The 23,016-nt window shown below is 46.7% G+C and overlaps 1 long non-coding RNA gene across 3 annotated transcripts in view; it reads left to right on the top strand.

Moving 5' to 3' along the window:
• Positions 1–23,016, top strand: part of LOC118208656 — a 105,810-nt gene that overhangs the window by 6,309 nt on the left and 76,485 nt on the right. Inside the window, exon 3 of one of the 3 annotated variants that reach the window (XR_004761611.1) lies at positions 1,881–2,196. The exons of the other annotated variants lie outside the window; for them this stretch is intronic. This is a non-coding gene — a long non-coding RNA (uncharacterized LOC118208656). Of the gene's footprint in view, positions 1–1,880; positions 2,197–23,016 lie in introns of those variants that run through there. 3 annotated transcript variants of the gene reach the window in all.

Here is a 23,016-nt window from a genome sequence, read left to right as displayed (position 1 = left end):
CCCAGTGTCCGCAGTGTGAAATATGTCTTCCCCAAATCGCTTCCTTTTAATTCCAGACCTAAGTTAGGTTCTTTGCGAGGTTATGATTTCTCTGCATTGTTTCTTTCCTTCAGCCCCACCTGAAACAAACAGGAGCCGAAGTGATTATTCAGCTTTCTGAGCCTGTGACTGAGTGACTATGACTCTCGCAGTTCTCAACCCATTTCTACCGGTTTTGCTTCATTTGAATTCTATGGTCCCTATTACTTGAACAATGCAGTATAAAGCAAGATATTGTCCAGGTCTTTGGGCACACAGGTAGGGGACAGAACTTTGTCCAATCAGAGAGGGCCCACAAGCCGCAGAAAATATGTCCTTTGAATTCTCACACATACATTGGATATGTATAAATATGTTGGATTTTATTGCCACTGTTGACAATTCCATAACTGAATATGAGTGCTGCATGGTCACACATGGAGCTGGCAGGGATTCTATACTTGCAGGCATCAGATGAGCCTCAGAATTATCAATCTATTTTCAAATGCTTTTTCCTTTTTTTCCAATTCGCAATGCCTAATCACGCTCGCACGCCAACACTCATCACAACATCAAATTTTGGAGAGCGCAAGACAAGCACGTGCTCTGCTCTCTGCTCTCTGCTCTCAAGCACACGAAGTCAGCCACTGCTCATCACGCCGCACTTCGCGAGTTGGGAATCACGCCGACGCGATTTGGAGGCAGCCGCTTCGCGCTCGACGGGCGAACTCGCAGGTGCCCGATTGACCAGCGAGGGCTGTCGGTGCGTGATGGGATGCATCCGCCCCAGTCGACTGCAACCTTCCTATCCCTGGGCAGTGCTAGACCCAATTGTGCATCGCTCTATGGGGCTGCTGGCCACAGACAGCCCTGGCGCAGTCTGGATTTGGTAGCAGGCAGCGTGGCCCATCCCTGCAAGTGAACAGGATGAGTCACCCAGCAACCCGCTAGCAGCCCTAATTTAATTTAGATTTAATTTAATCTAGTTTAACAGAGACTTTTCAGGATTGTGTGAAGTAAACTCAACGTGTATTCTCACGTAGTTTTTTTTCATTCTTGTAAAATGTCCAGACCTTTATGTCTTTGAAATAATAATTATTTTTAATTGGGTACACTCTTTTGTGATTTCTCCTCTGTTCACTGTCCTTTGGATCTTTTATTGGGCACTGATGATCCTTTATAAATTTGTACTCTTTTTACCATTGATTGAGAGTCTGCAGCTACGGTGATTCCCATTGGTGAAATTTAAATGTTTATCAAAATCAGTTTGCTTTTTTTGTTTTTTATTTTTATTTTTTAGGTTTTTTTTAAAAAAGAGTTTTATTTAGAGGATACACATGTTCATGGCCATCCACTGGGTGTTATGACTAACATCCTTTCTGACTATATTCCGGATACTACATGGCCTCTCATGCCTTTATTGCTTTTTACACATTTCACTGACTGACTAAACAGGATTAAAATGATTCAGAATACGTTTTTTTTTGGATTGTTAGTACATTGAATAACCATAAAATGGCAGTCATAACATCTACAAAAAATGTACTAATTCAGGCACATCCAGAGACCATGATGCAGGGGCCGGACAGAATAAGCTACTTGGGTAAAGATGATAGAGTCTGCAGACTGTGCTAGTATCAGCTCCCGAGCAACCAGTAGGTTGTTTTAAAATACACCTCACCATGATCAGTGTTTTAACCCTTAATGGGTCTTCATCAGGATGTTAGCTTGAACTATCTGAAAGTGGTTTTGTTTTTTTGACTGTTTTCAGCTTTCCCTCTGTGCCCCTGAGCCATTTTTGAGATGAGGACCCTATCATTTGGGGAATTTGGAGAAGTTAACCCCTATTTTTTTGGTTTTAGCTGCTTGAGCACCTGGGTGGGTGATTGTGACACGTCCAGCTGTCTCGGTTCACCCTCCTTGGCCTTGGCTGCGGTTCCCTCGGCAAATTCCACACCTGTAGGCCCGGCCACGTCCCTCGGGTTCCCCTGCTCGCCCTGACGCCCTGAGAGGAGTTTCGTAATTCATTGCGTCGTGCCCCGAACGCTGTGGCAGAAGAGAACATCTGCTTTCTCTCCCTGGGTCTGTCCTGCAGGAATGGAGGTGAAGGCCTAGCGGGAGGCTAGCGCGGCCTGGCAGGGCTCCAGTCCTGGAAAGCAGAGGGGACGGGGGGACGGGGGGCGGGGGGGGAGGCACCGGAGTCTGAAAGACATGTGCAGAGGCCCCAACGCCCGTTAGGAAAACACCGGCCATGTTCTCACGTAGCGCTGAACGTATCGAATGTTTCCCCGCGGCGAGCCGGCCCTGCGCTGCTGTTCCTAACGGCTCTGTGTGGAATGACCGGCGTGACTCTTCAGAGTGGAACGGGCAGCTGTTCTCTGGAGGCTGCGCAATGGAAACATGTTTCACAACTGATGTAATAAGAGACAGTAATGTGTTCTACTGTGAGCTACTGTTGTATTAAATTGAATCAATGAGGTATGTTTTTGGATTTTATTTCAGAATATGAATATGCATTCATGCAAATATTATTGTCATGCATTTTTTCTTTCTACAGCAGAGTCCTAGTTCGAGTCATTCTGTTTCTATTTTTTGATATTGTATAAATTTGGAGGGGGGGGGGGGGGGGACGGGGGGTTTGGGTGGTACGTCCTGCTAAAGCTTGCATGCTTTTGCCAAGATCTTTTATCGATGGTGAAGGGCAGCACAGAATTTGCTGTAACCCGGGGAGGGAGTTGACATGATTGTGCTCGCCGCTTGTGATTGGATCAGCTGGCTGCCTGTAGTCTGCCTGCCCCATCTGTGTGGTGTAGTCCTCCAGTGTGACGATCATGTGTCTCAGCTGGTGGACCGCAGAGTGAAAAGAATCAGTGTTTGGCAGAATGCCGTTTGGAGTGTGTGTGTGTTAGTTTTTACAAAATTGATTGAGGACATTGTAGTGACAGGACGGCTTACAAATATGGCAGACCATTGCAAATTGGGAGAATTGGAGATTTTTTTTTTCCAGAAATACGAATCATTTTGCAGTTCTCTGGGGTTTTTGCATAGTGGCCTCCAACCTGTTCTGTTAGATACTTAACTCTGATATGTATGCTCACCAACTGCTGCTTTAAGTAGTTTGCAGGTAATTGCTTTTCTTGCATACATGGGTAAAATAAAATAAAAAACCCCAGAAACTGAGTGTGTGTGTGTGTGTGTGTGTGTGTGTGTGTGTGCGTGCTTGCGTGCCTGCATGCGTGTGTGTGTGTGTGCATGCGTGCATACGTGTGTGCTTGCGTGTGTGCATGGATGTGTGTGTTTGTGTATGTATGCATGCGTATGTGCGTGCATGGATGTGTGTGTGTGTGTGTGTGTGTGTGTGTGTGTATTGATATGATTGACCACCTCAAAACAGTGCTACGAGTTAACAGTGGAGGTGAAGGGGTGGGGGTGACTGAAAGCTGCTCAGTTAGTGGACAGCTCATATGGGGGTTGGGTGGGCGCAGTAAAATTTGCTGTCCCTTGGAGGGTGCCTTTTGAAGTCTGGACGTGCTCATCACATACCCAATTAGCCTCAGCTGCAGTTAAACTGTGGGAGGACCTGCCTCTTTCCTGGGATGCTAATGGTACCCCTGCCACTGACCAGTGGTCATTTGCTACACAAACGCTGAGGCTTTGTGAATAGGACTGGACAATGTACTTTTGATAAGTATCTTTTTTTTTTTGGAGCAGAATAACTATCATCGCCACCATGCGGTTTATTGCCTTTTCATCTTTTTTATTTATTTAAATTATACCTGATGCTGTAGTAAACATCTGAACTTCAGAGGCAACATGAAATGCTTCTGGAAATTAGCCGTTCAGCAGCACAGTCGTGCTGCTTCCATGTGATCATGTGATGTGTTTTTGTCAGTCACGTGGAGGCTGCCCAGGCCCTGCTGCTGATTGGCTGCCATCAACATCTAATCGATATCGGTGCCGATTTATTTATTTATTTTGTTCCGGGGGCATTTCACGTTACCTCTGAAGTTTGGGATGTTTCCTGTAGCATCAGGCATAATTAAAGAAAAAAGACAGGAAGGCACTACACCACATGGCGGTGATGATCGTTATTGTGCTCAAAAAAAAGGTTCAATAATTATTGAACAAGTATAATATTGCCCAGCCCTGCTTGTGATTAGCTCAGTCTGTGAAGGACCTACAGTCAATCATAGGCAGCCATAACCAGGACTTTGTAGGGCTGGGACACGACTGGCCTTTCCCCTCGGTGTCTCAGCAGGTTTAAGTCAGGCTGCGTCGGCTCCATCCTGCGACGCACAAGGCAGCCGCTGTCTAGCGGTTATCTTCTGTGACGAATTCCGTTATGGCGGCAGGAGGGCGCACGTTGTAATGCCAGAGCAGCGGCCTGCCTTCGCAGACTTCGCTCCTGTAGGTCTGTGCGGTCTGCGGCGTGGGAAAAAACATGAACTGCCTCGCAGTTGAGTGCGCCGGAGAAGCATTCTGTGTGGGAAAAGGCAGGGAAAACATTGAATTTGTAGCATTCCACTCTCAGGTAACAGTCAAAAGTCTTAAAAAAAAAGCTTGGTGAAGCTTCTTTCCTCACTGGGAGTGTTAATGAAAAAAAAAACCAAAAAAAAAAAAACCAAAATGGATGTGGTAGCATTACCAAAGAGCTGTAGCACCCCCCCCCCCCCCAAAAAAAAAAAACCCAAAAAGCAATAAACAAATTTTTTTAAATATTTGATGGCATTGCTCCGATCTATGAGTAGTAAACCCCCCCCCCCCACTACCCCCCCCCCCCCAAAAAACAAAAGATTGGCATCATTCCTCCTTTCTGAACAGAGATGCGTGAACCCTTAAAATGCAATTTGGAACGTTACTCTCTGGACTGAGAGCAGTAAAGCTATAAAGCCTTCATTTGCTCGCGTTCCTCGCTCTGAGCCATAAGCACTAAACCCATGCCCACTGCTCCCTCCCCTCGGTGCTGCAGTCCACTGTCCCCCCCCCCCCCCCCCATTATCGTCCCCAGTTGGGACTGCGGATGAAACCTCCCAGCTCAGGCAGCAGAGGAAGCAGGCGGGGAGTCGGCGCGTTAGCACCATGCCTGGAGGGCTAATCCATGTCTTGTCTGCCACATTGTAAAAACAGGCAATGATGCATCAGACAACAAAGCCAATGAGCTGTTACTGAAGTGCTGGAGGCACGGCTCCAATGCTCGGCAAGAAGATGTCTGTCACCGACGGCGGAATAATTAAAACCGCTAAATTATACATCACAGAGGAGTGGCGCTGACTGACAGGTGTAATGAATACCGTTGCGTGGGCGCGCATCTCGTGTTCCGGACAGGAAGTGCGGCCGCGTTCTGTCTGTGGTCTTGGAGTGGCCTTTCATGTGGCCCGATAGAGTAGCTGAAACAGTCTTTTGAGCTTCCTCTCCTAAATTGAGCTTTTAATCCGCTTGATCTCAGCAAAATGAGGCAATTAGTAAATTAAAAGGTGAAAAGGAAAACTCTCAAAGACCACAAAGTATAGATGGGGGGGGGGGGTGTCGTTTTCTCTGACCCACTGCCACTGTCCTGTAATGGTCCAGCATCTTGAGTGATGGTGTTTGTAGTATCTTGCAGATCTTGAGCGATGGTTGTAGGAACATGTGCACACTCAGATCTGAAGGCTTCAGGTTCTTTGCCCTCTCCACGGCCCCACCGATTGCATGCTAGTATAAAATGCTGTGCTTCTTGACTGTCCTCCACTCCCCACATCCTGGCAGGCGACTGATAGCATGTGTGCAGGCTGCCCCCAGTGGCAGACCGAGAGTACTGCAGGGCCCTCTGTATGTGGAAGCTTGCTCTTCCTGATGAAAATCGATGCTCTGCAACGTGCTTGTCCGGATTTATTTTTCATTTACTGTGGAGTACAAAATAATGGTGACTGCATTCCCTCTCAGCAGTGCACTCTTCAAATACATGCATTTTCATGTTTTTTATTTGAGCTCATTTTAACATGGAACTAATACTTTTATCTCTCTTTACATAGGTGAGAGACTAATTGAACATGTAAAAAGCTGAATAGCTGTTAAATATATTTGAATCAGATGTATACAGTATTTTTGCCGGATATCTATTATGGTATCTATTAAAGTTTATCCATTAAATACAGATAATAATTAGGATTAGGACTGTTATAGCAGACAAACTACATTTCCCTGCCTTCCCTACCATCTTACCAGGGCAAATATAATGACTACTTAATTTGTTGTCTGAATATACAGATGGACTGCAAACATTAAATTTGAAACAAATGCGATTGTCAGGAAGCATTTCATGTGACATGACGCAGCACTGAAGGGTCCTGGAGTTAATGTTAATTTATGATGCCATTACTGTCCTCTCTTATCTGCCTACATAGCCACAATACACAAATAGTTTTTTAGAAGTGTAATTTGATACAGAAACAGAATAGAAAATATAGTCCAAAAAATTGTCCACAGCAGTGGTCTATTTTTTGCATTTTTCTGTGGAAGTAAGAGTTCCCAGCTGTGTCTGACGTGCGGGGACAATGGTACACATGTTCTTTGAAGCCACATGCACACACCTGCACACAATGCACACAATGCACACATGCACACACAGTTACTCCCCTCCATGGGTACACATAAATGCACACGAGCACATGCACACTCACTCATAAGGATGCCATGTATGATGCACACTGAAACTATGCACATGGACGCAGGCACGCACACATACACACACATACGCACACATACACACGCATACGCACACAGTCCACGCATGCACACGCACTTACTCCCATCCATGGACAAAGGTACAAATGCGCACGAGCACATGCACACTCACTCATAAACATCATACACACTAAAACTGTGGACATGGTCACACACACACACTCACACACACACATTAAAAAAAAAAAAAAAAAAAAAAAAAAAAAAAAAAAAAAAAATTTTTTGGTTCAGACCATCTTGTTTCTCCTTACTGTATGCTACTATAGTAAAGGCTTTTTATCTACATTTTATTCAATGGACTTAAGTGGACTTGATCCTGAGTTTGGTTACACTGTTGTAAGTCGCTCTGGATAAGAGCGTCAGCTAAATGCCTATAATGTAATGTAATGTAATTAAGGAACCAAGTGGAGAAGTCAGTGTTTAAATCCTCTTTTATAATCGTCTAGTCTCTTTGTGTGACTCAGTAATGCTTTGGGCCTGCAGCAGTTCAGGAAGGTGATTTTCTAAAACCGCAGCGATGGCTGGTAAAAGCGGGCCCCCACGCGGCGTCTCTCCTGCTGCTCTGCTGTAGATCTGGAATGCTGATCTCGTTCTCTCCCGCCGCCTGAAACGGCTTGGCTGCCCGAGCGGCGTCGCGACGCTGACCTGAGGTGTGAAGCCAGCGCGAGCGCCGCGGGCGCCTCCCTCCCCTCAGACGTCTCTCCCTGGCTTTCGGGATGCCTTCTGACAGGGCGTCTGCTGCGCGGACGACCGCACGCGCCCCCGGGAGCGCAAAGTGACGGGAGGGCCCCCCCCCCCCCCCAAACACACTGAATTCTGCGTACGGTCGCCGAAGCTTTTCGCTCAGCTGGAAAAAAAAAAAAAAAAAAAAAAAATCACACGTTTACGCTTTCATCAGCCCGTCTTGGGGCAGCGGGCGCGTGGCGGTACATTAATGCAGGAGAGCGAGCGAGGCGGAATTTAGCGCATCTGTTTCGGGATCAAAACGCGGTATCTCTCTTGATTCTGAAGCGGCATCGGAACGCGAAGTCTCCAGCTAAGTTTCAGACCTGCGAGGCTTAATCGGCAAAGTACCTCACAGCTGGAGAAGGAAATGTAGAAAGTTGCCCCAGCCTCGGCGCCTTTGAAATCTTATCATTAAGCTAATAAGCAGATTGCCTTTAGTCTCGGAGGCGGAGCGCAGCGGGCCTCGGGCTTTACTCCACCGAGGGTCACGCGTCCCGTGAGTCGGCAGAAAGGAGGCGAGGTGCACGGCGGCGTTAAGGATCTTGCCTCCCCGCTGCGGACCGGAATGCTGTACTGACCTTTTCGGAAAATTTAGACCACTTCATTGACTCAGAAGTGGGGGATTCTTTACAGTCCGTGGGAATGAAATGCAGATGTCTCTCTAGAGCGCAGGCCGGGGGGGGGGGGGGGGGGGGGGCACAGGTCCGGACAGCAATGCTTCTAAGGTTCGGCGGTTCCGTGGCCTCCTGTCGTAACGTCGACTCGGATCGGCGTGTTTAACCGCAGCACTTTTTTAATCCGCAAGCGTGCTGCTGCTGTGAGCAGCTATTCTGCCCCCCATCACTGAGCCATTTCTGTATTTGTACACATCGGCAGAAGACTTCAGAAATAACTGATCAGAAATAACTCACTACCCTAGCCACTCAGACCTGGGACCTGGCAGTCATATATATATATATATATATATACTGAGCCATTTCTGTATTTGTACACATCGGCAGATGTGGCAGTCATATATATATATGACTGCCAGGTCCCAGGTCTGAGTGGCTAGGGTAGTCAGTTATTTCTGATCAGTTATTTCTGAAGTCTTCTGCCGATGTGTACAAATACAGAAATGGCTCAGTATATATATATATATATATATATATATATATATATATATATATATATGACTGCCAGGTCCCAGGTCTGAGTGGCTAGGGTATATATATCAAATATATCAAATATATATATATATATACACACATATATATATATATATATATATATATATATATATACACCCCATTCCAGGGTGACAAATGTTTGGGACAAATGCCATTGCAGGTGTTTCTAATGAATCAGGTGTGTTCAATTGCTTCTTTATTGCAGGTAAGAAAACTTCAGTATCTAGTCTTGGTTCTAGGCTTTTGATTGCCTTTGGAGTCTGTTCTTGGCATTTGTTCACATAAGTGCCAATGAAGGTCAAGGAAGAATTCTTCGGTCATCCACTGTACAAGTCTTCCTTCCAGTGCTCTCTTTCTTCTTAATGATGTTCAAAACAGTTGATTTTGGCAAGCCTAAGGTTTGGGCTGTATCTCTTATTTTGTATTTTCTTATTTAGCAGCCTCATAATGGCTTCCTTGGCTCTCATTGGCACAACTCTGGTCCTTATGCTGACATACCAATAACAGACTCCTAAGGCAATCAAAAGCCTAGAATCAAAACTAGATTATGAAAGCTCTCTCATCACCAAGGAAGCAACTGAACACACCTGACTTATCAGAAACACCTGTGAAGCCATTTGTCCCAACACCACTTATAATCCATGAACAATGAGTGGGACAATATTTAATCCTTCAAAAACCCAACTCATGGGCAGACATGATCGTTCTTTTCCCAGCTTTTCGTACCACATACCATAGATTTTAAATGTCAGGCACTCCTCTTTGTACAAGTTGTTCTTCAGGTGCGGTTGGTAAATGGCTACATGTTCCAACTCATGAACTTGTCTGGGTATACATTTGATGCACCCCCCCCCCCATAATAAAAGAAAGCTAATTCACACCTGTGAAAATACCAATTAAATAAATTTAAAAAAATGCTGCTGGCTTCCAATTCAGGACTCCCTTGACTCTGAGCAGGGTTTGCATTCGCAGTGAATCGCCTGATTCAGGCTCGTTAACCTTTCCTAATAAACCACATGTATTAATAATGCTCATTGGAAAAGGTCACTGCCTACCGGTTTCATCACAAGAAATTGCTTTCACAATAAGGACAATAGCAAAATGGATTTCGTGCAACAATTCTCTTGACACTGGTCACATGAAGGCTTATCTTTGGAACGGTGATTATTGTTTCCCATTACGCACAAATCAAATTGGCAGTACAAATGAATATGTACCGCGCAGGCATTCTGCTCATATAAAAAAAAACCCTTTGACCTTTGACATAATAAAGGGTGTGTCTACACTCATTACTGATTCCACTGTACGTGCTGCACCGTTTGTTGGTAATGTGGCATTGGCCTCGCATAGCGAAGCTCATTTGGAGAAATTCCTTTCATGCCGTCAAACTCTCATTATATGAAATGTCATTACTGCCTTATTAACTCAGATTTTGAGGGAAGGTTAGAAAATGTGCGTCGTCTCCTATGGAAACTGCCAGGGTGCCTGACAGGATGAGCCTCTGGTGTCTGTGACTGAGACCTAATGGAGTGCCTATGCAAGTTTCCCTGGAAATGCTTTTACATTTATGTGTATTATATTTAAGCGGTGTTGCAGTAGTAAAGCAATTTGCCCATGGCAAACCATAATGTATTAACATATGGGTGGCAGTATGGTCTAATATTACAGCAACTGGACCCAGAGGATGAGGACGTCTGTACAGCCACAGTTTTTCAATTGAATAAGGCACTTTGAATTGTGTGAGTAGTTCATCATTATCCTGCTGCATCAATGTGAAATGTGGACTATGTAAATTTTCCCAGATAAGGTAATCTGCTCAGTAAATGGAGAAAAGGTTTCAATCTAAAATGTGTCAATAAAAATGTAAATAATCACTTTGAGTAATAAGATAAAGCTAAATTCTCCAGTTTTTCCCTTCTATATTTATAATTTGGTGTTCTTACTCATAGTTACATTAGCTACCCATGATATATTCTTAGGAATTTTCTCGCTTGTCTGTGAATGATGGCTTAATATTGGGGTTTATCAGGCCATCTTTAGTATTTAAATTCATCCTGCATTGTGACGGCGCTCACAACGAAGACTGACATCGTTCTCACCTTGAGGTACGTTAATAAGTAGAAAATGTTAATGCTTTCACTCAAGTGTCTAGTGTCTATTTTATTTTAGATTATTTAAAGGACGACTCATTTGTCACCAGTTCCCTACACATTTAACCACCTGGAAGTTTATTTTTCTTCTTTTTTCTTTTCACTTCCGTTTCCTTCGGCCCTCCTCACAAAAGCAGAGACGGCGCAGTGCGTCTCCAGGCTGCGGTGAATTTGTGCATGCCGCAGAGGACTCGTAGTAAAAGAGAGAGAGAGAGAGAGAGAGAGAGAGATGAATAGGTTCATGTAAATACAGTGAACAGCTGCAGAAGCAATTCTAAATTGCTGAGAGGGTCAGGATGAAGATGGCTGTAAAACAAATGTTCTGTGACAGTTTTAGAGCGACCTTTCAGGGTCCATGTGTAAACACTCCCGTATGTCGGACTCGAGATAGTGGAGGTCCTCTGGAGACCCCATGTCAGGGGAGGGGGGGAGGTGGGCGGGTGGTGGAATCATGGGCAATCGCATTTCATGCATTTTTCTCACATCTGCGCATTTGTTTTTTTGAATCCCAACGGATCTCTGTCATTTAAGTGTTTGAATTATGTGTAAGAGGAATATAATTTTGGATATGTTATAGATTTACACGCCACAGCTTTTCTTCTCTGTATGGGGACCTAGGATTCTGTTAGCAGAAAAAATTATTTGTATGTGAAACTGGAACTTGAAATTGATTTCAGGCTTTCTGGGGGAAGAACACATTTGAAAATGAACCCCTGCAGAAATAATCAGTTATGTGATATAAGCACACACCAGGCCAATGGTCCCTACAAGGCATGAACATTTGCCGTGTCCAATAAAATAAATGTTTGGTTGGCTCATTCTTCTTGTAATCCTTGACCTTTGCCATGCATGTTATGGAAAACAGGCGGCTGTGCCGACTCCAATAGACAAGGCCATAACTGAAATACTCGAGGCAAACATTTCTATTGAATTGGAAGGAGGCGCTGAAAAAAAAAACAGAGGGGAAATGCCGCTGAAACTGAAAACAATATGGGAAAAAATTCCTAAAGTGACTGTCAAGTTTCAGCCTGCTCGGAGCTGACACATTATGTCACATGCACGGGACAGAATTTTCTCATGGGTAAGAGGTTAAACTGGAGGAACAGGCAGCTTTAAGGACATGGCGCTGCCTGGGTTCATGACAACATTATTATTTCTGACAGGCGGCGGAATAACGTGCTCAACTGGTAGAGCTTGAAGTGTCTCCACAGCTTCCCCCCCCCCCCCCCACCCACTGCTGCAATCCCGTCGTGTTTGCATCCTAGCAAATAGCTAGACTCTTCTTTACCCCTGCCATTTGCTTTTTTCTTTTTTTGGTTTTGTCTTTTGCTGGCTTGCATATGGGCTGATTCTGCCACTGAAAAGGTGGACTGTAGTCGAAGGGGCTCCCTCTTTCCCGGTTGGTTGCTCAGGACCTCGTGGTCTATATTTTAGTGGCCCTTTTTACTTCTTTTTGATTTTTTGGATAAGAAGGATGAGCCTTACTTGATCCAGTTGGGCCTAGCTTCCCAGTTGGGTTGAAGGCCTAGCCAAAAGAAGCAGGGCCCAAGACATGGCTGCTAAACCAGGCAATGCACAACCTGAGCCATAGCGTTCTGAAGAAGCCAGCCTCTACCTGTGTCCTTGCCAGCCCTACCTGCTTCAACTATTACTTGGGCCTGTATTCATAAAGGCTTTCTGAGTAAGAGTGCTGCTGCTTTATTAACAGTTGGCCCTGGGATTGCTGCTGGGTGGATCATTTGGTTCAGACACCATGCTGTTTTGCAGGGATGAGCCCCATGTTCTCAGATTGAATCTGGACCACATGCTGACTGCGCCCGGTAACAATTGGTGGTTGCCCAGGCTACAGGAGGGCTCAGTCGGGTCTATGTTTCATCGCTACCTAGTGACCCCTGGTGCTGAATCACGTGCCACTGGACCGCATGCAGTAGCACAGCTGTAGTCTTCGATGTGAAAAGAAGCAGCTGGCGACACCCGGTGCTTTGGAGGAGAACCACGGTAATCTACACTCTCCCAAAACGGCAGTGGATTTGTTTGTGAACGTGGGGGGAATTAGACATCCTCAGCCCCATGTTGGCCACCAAATTAAGAATAATAATTTTAAAAATAATATAAAATTGCCCTTGAGTTTTAATGGTACTTTGGGTCTTTACAGTGGGTGTTTACTAGTATAACCTTGTCCTGGTTGGCAATACCATGTAAGGTACAGCAATGTTTTTTTATATATGTTAACCATGTGTGCATACCAAGACTTCAGACCTGGCAGCGTGCTTGATAAAACACTCGCTTCAAAAGTTACGGTCTGGTCCACTTCATGTTTTATAGATGTGGTACTAAATCTCAGCGTCACTGTCAATAGTTTCTAATTAAAGTACTGTATTAGACCTTCTTCAAGAGTATTGTCAAAGCGCTGTGAGCAGGAGATTGTTTTTCTTTAAATAGTCATATTACTGCACAGTTTGGCGTCTACACACAGTGAATTCAAATTACTTTTATGTGATCTATACGGTCCAATTAGTTCAATCCACATTCAGACAATGTTTAATCGCTTTAATTTAATTTCTGTTTTGTTCATTGTAATTAATGTCTGACACCTACCATTTTCAACGTCTGTTTTAAAATGCTGCATACCTATTAAAATGATTTCCAAAGCCTTTCCCTTCACTTGCTAATTTTTGCTCGTTTTTGACTATGAATAATAATTTGATGTCAAAGCTATGGCATAGCAGCATGCTTTCACACATGATTACAAATTTGACAAGATTTTTCAAGGTGTCATTTCTCAGATTAACCCCTTTTTCGCCAAGGCTAACGTGAAATTTTCAAAGCCAATAAACAGTCAAGCCGTATAAAAAACAACCCCCCCCCCCCCTTGTCCCCCCCCGCCCGTTCCTTAGTGCTCTCGTCCTACAGTTCCATCCAGATGTGTGATGTTTGACATGAAATGGAGGGAGAAGAGAAACATGCTGAACTTCCGTCTCTCGTCGGCGTTTGATGTGAAGTGCAGGTACGAGCGATGCTGGTGCTGACGACTTTTCCGCGGAGCAGAATCAAAGGCTGCGAGCGCACTTCTGAGAGCTGCGTAAATGAACCCCAGGGAAAGTCAGGGTGCCACTCCTGGGGGGTGGGGTGGGGTGGGGGGGGGGGGGGGCACGACTCCCCTCTTCACCCGGCACACGTGCTTCTTACAGGTTTGCGTTCCCCACAGGTGGGAACGTCGCACTTTACCAATTAAACGTGAGTGCGGTTAAACAAAAAGTCGCAGCCAAACCCAGCCAAACCTGGGCCAGAGCCGCCTGGCCTCCTTGTGTCCGTGTCCCAACACTTGCGCTATACGAAAGGAGCCATTTTGTTGTTTTTTTTTTTCTTTGATGCATCGCTAGCATCGAATGATGAATCCTCCTCTGGCTGTGGCGGCTCGCTGACCCGTGTTTTTGTGCGCTCTTCGTTTAGACGTAGGCATTTCTCGTAAAGTGCTAGACCACAGATTTTCACACGCGCCGCAGCTCCCGCTGCGCACCTCTGCTGCAAGCGCGTCTGTGCACAACAGCACGTAATAGTGGAAACAACTTCATTTCGGCTCGCTGAGAGAAGACAGAGGTGCCGAAAACTGCGCTCGTATCTTTAAGAATCTGTGACCTTTTACGCAGTGATATAAAAGTGAGTGTTCTTGCAGCGTTCCTTAACGCTGGAAGTGCACGAGAAGGTTATGCTGTTTCACTTGCAACTGTCGAAGTGTCATTTGAAACTCTTGTAGAGCATCTAGGGGTTAACTGATGCTTCCTGACCTCCCTCAGCCCCCTCCTACTCTATTTTCTCATCTGTAAGTTAACGACGACAAAAAGAAGAAGAGAAAAAAAAGTGTTTCAAGTTTCACTTCTGACAGCCAGGGCCTCTCAAGTAGCTCTCTTTTTACCTGTCCTAGTCTGTCTCCTCTCCGCAGATTATATTCGTTTGGTTGCTTTTCTAACTCGTGTGTCAACAAGCGTGGGAGGAAGGTTCCACCAGTGCGTTCGTCAGTCACGTTGCACCTCCCTCCTCAGCAGGCCCGGTAATTAGTGCCGTAGCGGAGCTGACAGGAGGCGTCGCGGTGCCAGGAGGAGTTCGGAGGGAAAATGTTCTCTGGCTGCTCGTCCCGGAGTCAGTTATTTAAATTTTTCATCTTTTCTCTTGCGCTGTAATGCATGTTTCATGTGAACCCCGGGAAGACTAGCTCGCCGATTACACGTCGGCTAATGAGGTAAATAATAAACTGAAGTTAATCCCTGCAGTTCAGCGGCGGGTCACAGACAGGGGGCGCTGGTCACCGCCTCCCCCCACCCACCTCCAGAAATCCCGTTCCCGGGTGCTGTGCTCCTCCCCGCTGCCGCACTGTGCCACAGCGCGGATGAACTGCCTCTCCACAGGTGCGCGGTTGTACTGACCAATTTGTTTCCCACCCCTGCTTGGTTTTGCTGTCCCTGCGACTTTAATTTGGCTGCCTGTTTCATGCATGCGGGGGGTAACCTGAGATGTTTCTGCGTCCGGTCATGCGGAAACCTGTGGCCTACCTTTCCTGTTCTCTTTATGGTAAACAAAAACCCTGTCACAGAAAATTAAAGCTTGTCAGCAGATTCATTTTGCCTACACAGAGCATCGAGCATCGACACAACTAAGTGTTTTCTTTATGTATCAAAGGGAGAGACGGTTTGAATAGTCGTATGGCCCTGTTGCTCAGAATGGCAGCTGCACCATCCCTCGTTCTTGTCCATTCTCAGTGCTTCTGGTCATTGCGTGGTGACGGATGGATGGACTCGTTCTCGCGTTCGAGAAGCGCTCAGGTCTGTGTGGAGTCCCCGAATGGTGGCGGTCTTCAGACAGCCAGCCGTTGCCTATTTATCTTCCCTGCCGTGTAATTGGAGGAAAGCAAGCTGAAGCACGGGGTGACCCGGTCCTGAACCTGCAGGAATGACACGTCTTTGATACAGGAGCTTTCATACGAGGCTTTTAATGCATTTAATCTTTCAGCACAGGAAGATCATAACAAAAGATCAAGTTTTGTTGGGTTGATGTTTAGCCCCTTTGTAAAGGATGAATATCTGGGGTGGGCGGGGGGGTTGCAATGTAACCGGTGTGAGTGAGTATGTTGATGATGGATTACCATAGCAATAATTTTATACTTAGTAATTCAGTGAAGCTGGGATATGAATCTGTGGGTGAGAAGAGGATGTGGGTGCATGTATGCAAATGTAGTGCATGCACGTTTGCATGTGTGAAAGAGAGTGTGTCTGCATTTGTACTGCGTATGAGAGAGGGAGTGCATGTGTTTTTTAATGGATGTATTTGGATATCATTTGAAATACTTTAACCCTTTCGAGACCATAAAACTTCTGTCCATTTTAAAACAAACCTATTTTTAGCAATGTTCTGTACCATATTATTTTTTCATATGGCTGTACTTTTTAGCTAGTGACATGTTTTATTCAAAATTCTCAGGGATCTGCAGGGGTGTTTACAAATTTAGCAGCATCCACAGTTATCTAAAGTATTTCAAGCACATACTTAACCCAGGTCTTCTGTGTTTGTGTGTGTGCATGTGTGCGGGCTTGTGTGTGTGTGTGTGTGTGCCTCTGCATGTGTTTCTGTGTGTTCGCACATGTGGGGGAGGGGTAGAAGGGTCATCTTTCAGACTGGGAAACAGCCAAGTTTTTGTGTGTTTAAATCTGTCCTGGTGAGTCGGAGAGGACTCTGGAAGGTCAGCGCTCAAACTTAGCCACAGCCCGCGGCGGGCCTCTGCCGAGCTCTCAAGACGCTCGGCCAGTGAAGCCATCCGCTTGGCTGCCAGCGTCGGGCCACAGGTTAGCCCGCGTTACCGCGTACTCGCACACCGGGATGCCGGCGGAGAAGGGCTCGTTTGACGGCGCGGGAGGGGCGCACCGCTGTGAACACGGCGCCCGGATGGCCCAGAGGCCCCGCGCTGACGCCCCGTTCGCCCCTCCGGTGAAACGAGCCGGCCGCCCGGTGGAGCCTGTGGGTCCACACGGATTCTGCCGTCTCTGAAGGCGCACCCTGTTTTGGTGAAAAAGAAAAAGTTTTTTTTTAATTTTTTGAAACCTTCAAGAAGAGTAGCAGTTTGATTTTTGTTTTTTTTTTCATTTCCAAGCACTGAAAGCTACTGGAAATGGCTGCCGCTAAAGAAAATGGTTTATGCCGGAGAGAATTATTTTCTACACAGGATAGAGATGTCTTTCTCTAAAGAGAAACGGCACGGATCTGTAAAATATGGAATCTGTAACTTTTGACACTGCGGCAGTAAATCCCTATATTTGGAATCAAACTGGCATTCAGCGAAATCCCTCCCTTTTTTTTGGGTCAGAAGAGCAAATTCTCCAGCTAAGTTTGATTTGCCAGGAGTGCTATGGCAATAAGCTGTCCCCGCCATGAATCTTATCTCAACTATTATCCGTGTAATTTAAAATCCAAATGGAAATGTGGCCCATGTATCAGATATCACTGTATCTGCACCCCTGCTATGGGCGGTGATGTCACCGACCCCAGGTCGTGTGCAGCGTGATTAAATCCTCGCGTACGGAGCGAGAACCTTTCGGCGGGAGGCCTTCCCGTCTCTCCTGAGGGGCGATGCTGCGGTGGCTTTTGGGTTTTGTCACTGAGGCCACGCTGGTTCTCGGCCCTCTGGCTTTGCTGCACGGGTTGTGCGGCAGCCTGGTTCCTGTTGGCTGGCCTGGGTCTCCTCTCAGGAGGGGTTAGGCGTGCAGTAGAGGCGTCTGTGTGCACAAGCACGTCTGTGAATGATGGCTCCAGCCCTGAACGCAAGGGTAGGCGAGCACTGGAGTGTCAAACGCAGAGACGACCGCGTCCTGTTCGAATTCCCGGTGCATCGTCACGGGCGATCGCCGTCGGGCCGCGTTGGGTCAGTAAGATGAAGAAAGAGATGCACGCTCGATAAAGTTTGCACGGGGTGTGCTGGAATGGAATTTCAGCGTGCGGCTTGCAGCGTGCAGCATGCGCGATGGTCAACACCTGCGCAACTGATGTTCAGATGTGGCCTCTCTCTCTCTCTCTCCCCCCCCCCCGCTCTCTCTCTCTCTCCCCCCCTCTCTCTCTCTCTCCCTCTCTCTCTCTCTCTCTCTCTCTCTCTCCCTCTCCCTCTCTCTCTCTCTCTCTCTCTCTCCCTCTCTCTCTCTCTCTCTCTCTCTCTCTCCCTCTCTCTCTCTCTCTCTGTCTCCCTCTCTCTCTCTCTCTCTCTCCCTCTCTCTCTCTCTCTCTCTCCCCCCCCCCCCCCCTCTCTCTCTCTCTCTCTTTCTCTCTCTGGACAAGCGGGGTATTTTCACATGGGGGGGCCCCTGAAAACGGTTGACCGCGCCTCCGAATAAGCGCTGGGCACGGCCCGGCAGGGCGGCGCGTATGGTCAGCGTGTTTGAACAGCTGAGCCCGGGAGCCTGCGAAGGGCGCCGGCGGACCCGCGGCCGTCGGCCACGTTTTCTCGCCCTCCCTTGCGAGAGCTCGGGAATGCTCCCGGGACGCCGGCGAATCCAGTCGAGCTCGGCGGAATGTCATTTTTGGCAGGTCCAACAGGAGCTACCTTTCACGAGGCCGGCCCAGTGCGCTTGGCCTTAAAATCTTGCTCCTTCCTCTGCAAAAGTAGTCAAACGAGGTTATTGTGTGACGCTATTTTTTTGGTGGGGGGGGGGGGGGGGGGGTACGGCGGGGGGAGTATATTTTAATTGGTCACAGCTGAGCTGCCCTCCTCTGCCCTTCTCACTGAAGCCTGTAATCCGCCACTTGGTTATAAACAGAGGAAAACTTTCCAGCATTCTCTTCCTGGGTGGCCAGTCAGTCAGCTTTAAGAGTAATAGTGTTAACTGTTATTCTTGGGCACAAACTTCAAACATCCATGGCTCTTAGCCCCAAAGAAAAAGTTTGGCCAAGCAGTTTTAGGGTAAAATGTAACCAAGCATTTGTGGAATGTGTAAACTTGACTTAATGGGACTTTTAATCAAATTGCTGAGCTCCTTATTTTTTAAAATTTTTTGTTGCTGTTGCCGCAAGCTAAGGGAGGAGGGGTGGGAGAGTGGAGGGGTGGGATGCTCGTTGAACTGCTGGCAGGCAGATGCTTTTGAAGTTTGTTTTAAACACAACTTTATAAAAGCTGGGGCTTTTCCTTTTCTTCTGGAGCCTTCTGGTCACGTGAAGTAAAAGCAGCGCTTGCACCGTGCCATGCGTGGCTGGAGGACCCACAGGAGCACGTGCGCACCAGTTTGTTTTTCACTGCACGGTCCAGCGCCGCTTGCAAGACCAGAGGGCAGTACGTCACTAGAATTTACAGCACAGTGGTTGCGAACAATGAAAGTGAAAAGGATCTTGCTGATTTGAGTTTTTTCTTTTTTTTTTTTTTTTTTTTACACTGTGTGTACGAGTCAAAGTTTCCTGCTAAGGCCAATGTGGGTGGCCTATGGTGATGGGTTCACACGGCCTCTTTGAGTCTAAATAAAATGTTTTTTTTTTTTTTTTTTTCGTTTTCCAGCGCGAGTTCTTAAACCCACTTTCAGCTGTTTACCAGAGGCTCTTGAAAGAAAACTTTTTCCCTTGATTGATTTTTTAAATCCTGCCTTCCTGTCAGTTTGTGTAGACGCTGAATGGAGGTTCTTGTGCTATCAGCAGGATTGCGCTTTCCTGCGGCCGCGGCCAAAATCCGCGGGTTTCGTCTGCCCCTCGCCGTGGGTTCTGAGGCCCGCTCCGCAGGGCGATCCCTCGGCGCGGCGCTTTGAAAAAAAAAAACAGCTGGAAACCCTTAAGGGGAAAGACGCATGGGAATCGCGTGCGCCTTCCTGCGGCTAACCGCTAATCCTGCCCCGAACAGGGAGCGGCTTTGTGAGCGGGGCCGACCTGAGCGACTCCTCCGCAGCCCCGCGCTTCCTCGCGTTAGCGCTCTTCGCTCGCCGCCTCGCGGCGCGGGAGACCCACAGGGGCTCGGGCGTCCGAGGCTCTCCATGCCAAGCCGCGGTCCTCTCGGAAAGGGCAGAGCTGACCGCCGAGGAACAAGGACCGTCCTCTGTCCCGCCGCGGTCCTGACCTCATTTAAACCCGGGCCGCCTGGATGCCCTCCCCAGACGCACAGACCTGTTCTGTGATGTCACTCTTAATTACTGCGGTGTAACTCTTTAGTGCTTTACAGAGCCGTATTGCACGGCAAATTGGGCAGTGTTTTAAATAAGTGTTTGGAGAGCTTGCAAAATCACTGGCCACCCCACCTGCTGGAAACAGAACTTGGTCTCCTGTTTCAGGCAAAGTGGTATGCCAACACTGATTTAATATAATTAATCAGGCACAATGTGTGGAGATGAACAACATGATATTAAAAGGGTTTTTTTTTACCCATTTGAGCTGCTCTCAGACTGTGGAATTTAAGCTGGAATGACTGTGATGAATCTCACAGAAATATTTCTTAAATATTTCAGCGTATTAAATAAGAATTTTTTCATATTATAAACGGATTACTCCCAAATGGTTGAACTCACACAATGAAATAAATCACACCTAAACTCAAAACACACTTGTGAAATTGTAGTTTAAAAAAAATTCCCAGGAGAGGTACTTGCAGTCAACACACGTACTATATATTTTACAGGGTCAGAGTGCCAGTTAGCTATTTAATCAATTAAATTTCATCTATTGACACCCTACAGCCCACACAGTACTACAGGAGAGGACTTGCTGTTCATCACTGATGACAGCTAGTAGCCATGTCATTGGAGGGGACAAATGCAGTGCTTACACAAGGGTCCCAGGCTGACTCCATCCCACCCTACCCATTGTGGGATGAGGCCAGTTGTGATCTGCCAAAGCTGAGCGCTAATCAGCCACCTCATGACGTAGCGGTCATTTTTAGGGACTGCCCCTTCATGTGGGTTTGGTCATTATATGCATATGTATGAGCATCTTACTGTAGCCACTGACACTGCTGTAGTGGGGTCTGAGTTGAGAGCACTGATGGATGACAGAATAATGTTATACGGCTCTGTATTTTATACCTCAGCTCTCAAAGGTAATATCGCAGTACTTCTGTTCACTGGCTATTCTGCCGTGAGACCTGGCTTATATGGTCTACATCGATAATAAATGAGCATACCGGAGTGAAGACTATGTCGAAATCCTTTCATTCTGCTCACCGTGGCTGCGGACACCACGTACACACACCCTACAACTAAAAAAATAAGCATTACAATGACGTATTCCAGGTTTGAACCTGGAGGCATTTAAATCAGTAATTTCAGGGTTACAAGTTTGCTTCAAGATTTGGATGTGCGTATTTGTCAGTGTTTCATGTTGAAGTATCCTGTCGCAGTACTTTGGACTGTTGTTTGTAAAACTAAGGTTATTCTCCACAAAACTGTAGATACGTGTGTGAGGCAGGTTTTAGGGATGTAGCCATTACAATGTGCTGTCGTCTCCTCAAAAGCACAGTATTAAAATAGTCCCGGGGATCCCCTCCTGGTACGCTACGCTCCACTTCTGCCCGTTCAGTGTTTTCCAGTGTTTTTTGTCTCACATAGCTTTCCCTGGTAACAGAGTGCCTATCAGTTAATGTTACAGTGAATAAATCCTCAGTAGGTGTAATTCTATGATTAGCTTGGCATCTCATCAAAAGAACAATGCAGAGGGATCCAAACTGACACTGTCAAATGCAGTATGGTGCCATTAATTTCAACGTAAGATTTATTTGCTACTAGTTAAAACGTAGAAATGAGAATATAAATGTAACATTTCGTTGGCCCTGCACATACCACCTGGGTATCAATAAGGTCAATAAGGTCAATAAGGTTAAAATCTGGATATGTAGTTCATATGCTAGTTCTGCTAAATTTTCCCTTTCAAAGCAGAAATTGCTCCAGAGGGACTCAAACGGCATGTGCAGACTCGTGCTCCTATTATGTGTCATGTGACTTTCTGCCAGGTTTGTTACGTCCTGATCTTAGCTGATTTGCACCGTGATTTGATTGTTGATTTTACTTCAGGTTAATAGCCTAAATTGCGATCAAATGCGTCTCCAGAGAACGACCGGAACCCTAGGCTGACTCTTCTGAGGGTGATCCAGCAGACTCCAATGACAGCCTGCCTCACTGTGGGTCCAAGGGCCCGGAGATGTGCAGTATCCTGGGCCAGGAGTAGAGAAAAGGAGATGGCAAGACACTTTGGCGAGGCGATGGTCCCAAAATACGATGCAGAAGGACCGGTCCGAGAATTTTCTGAGTCAGCAGGTGTGGATGCCGAAACCGTGACTCCCCTTTGAGGAAGCTGGATTATTAACAGCTCACGTAAGGAAGCTCCTGGCGCCCCCTACCCCCAACCCCGCCCCCACCTATACCCATCTCCCCTCCCAGCCTTTTTGTATCACATGACAGTCGACAGCTTCTACCTCAGTCGACTCTCGTGTCTAATCGTTTTTTTTTTTTTTTTTTTTGAACTCCGGAGGGGTGTCTGAGGCACGTCTGAGGCTCGGCGTGGGCAAGGCGAGGCACGCGCGCGCTTCGCAGCATTAATTAGCTCCTTCCCCCGAACCCGGCCGGGGCTCCCCGCTCCCCCTGAGCCCGCTCCGAGGCGGCCCGCCGACGCGCGTTCGCGGGCGGGGAAGCGGCTCCTCCGGCCGCAGCATTTCTGATTGGATTCACGCGGCCGTCTCCTCGCTTTCCCGCCGACCGAAATAGATCCTCACAATGAGAATTCACTCGGCCTCCCGCCATCAGCAGAAATTATGGATTAACCTGCCATCCCGCGTTTCATTTTTTAATTTTATTTTTTTGTAAAGAAACTGATGTGCGTCAATATGGCGGTTCATATTTGAATAGATTTAACCTTTTCCCAAGGTGGCGAGTCGACCGGCTTTCCTGTGTAGTTATTGATTGGTTCTCACACCGGGAGCAGGGCAAATGAAGAGAGACATTTGAAAGGATGGCGTCTGGGAGCTTGATGAGCGTTTTCCCGAGCCCCCTTCCCCTCTGTCTGGAAACGGCGCTAAAAAAAAAATCTTTGCAGCAGGGACCCCCTGGACATGCATTTAATGTTCCATAAAAGCTGAGTTGTGGTGATTTTAAAGACTGGAGCAAATTTGAAGAAAATAATTGACTTCATAGCACTGTACATAAAACGCCACTGTGGCATTACCACAGCTTTTGATGATCTCTTGATTTATTGCTACATTAAAAGAGTGGTGCATGCGTTTGCATTTTCCT

The sequence above is a fragment of the Anguilla anguilla genome, chromosome 1 (genome assembly GCF_013347855.1).
Source record: "Anguilla anguilla isolate fAngAng1 chromosome 1, fAngAng1.pri, whole genome shotgun sequence".
NCBI classification, from domain to species: Eukaryota; Metazoa; Chordata; class Actinopteri; order Anguilliformes; family Anguillidae; genus Anguilla; species Anguilla anguilla.
The sequence above is the reverse complement of the archived record's forward strand: the minus strand, read 5'-3'. Positions and strand labels throughout refer to the sequence as shown.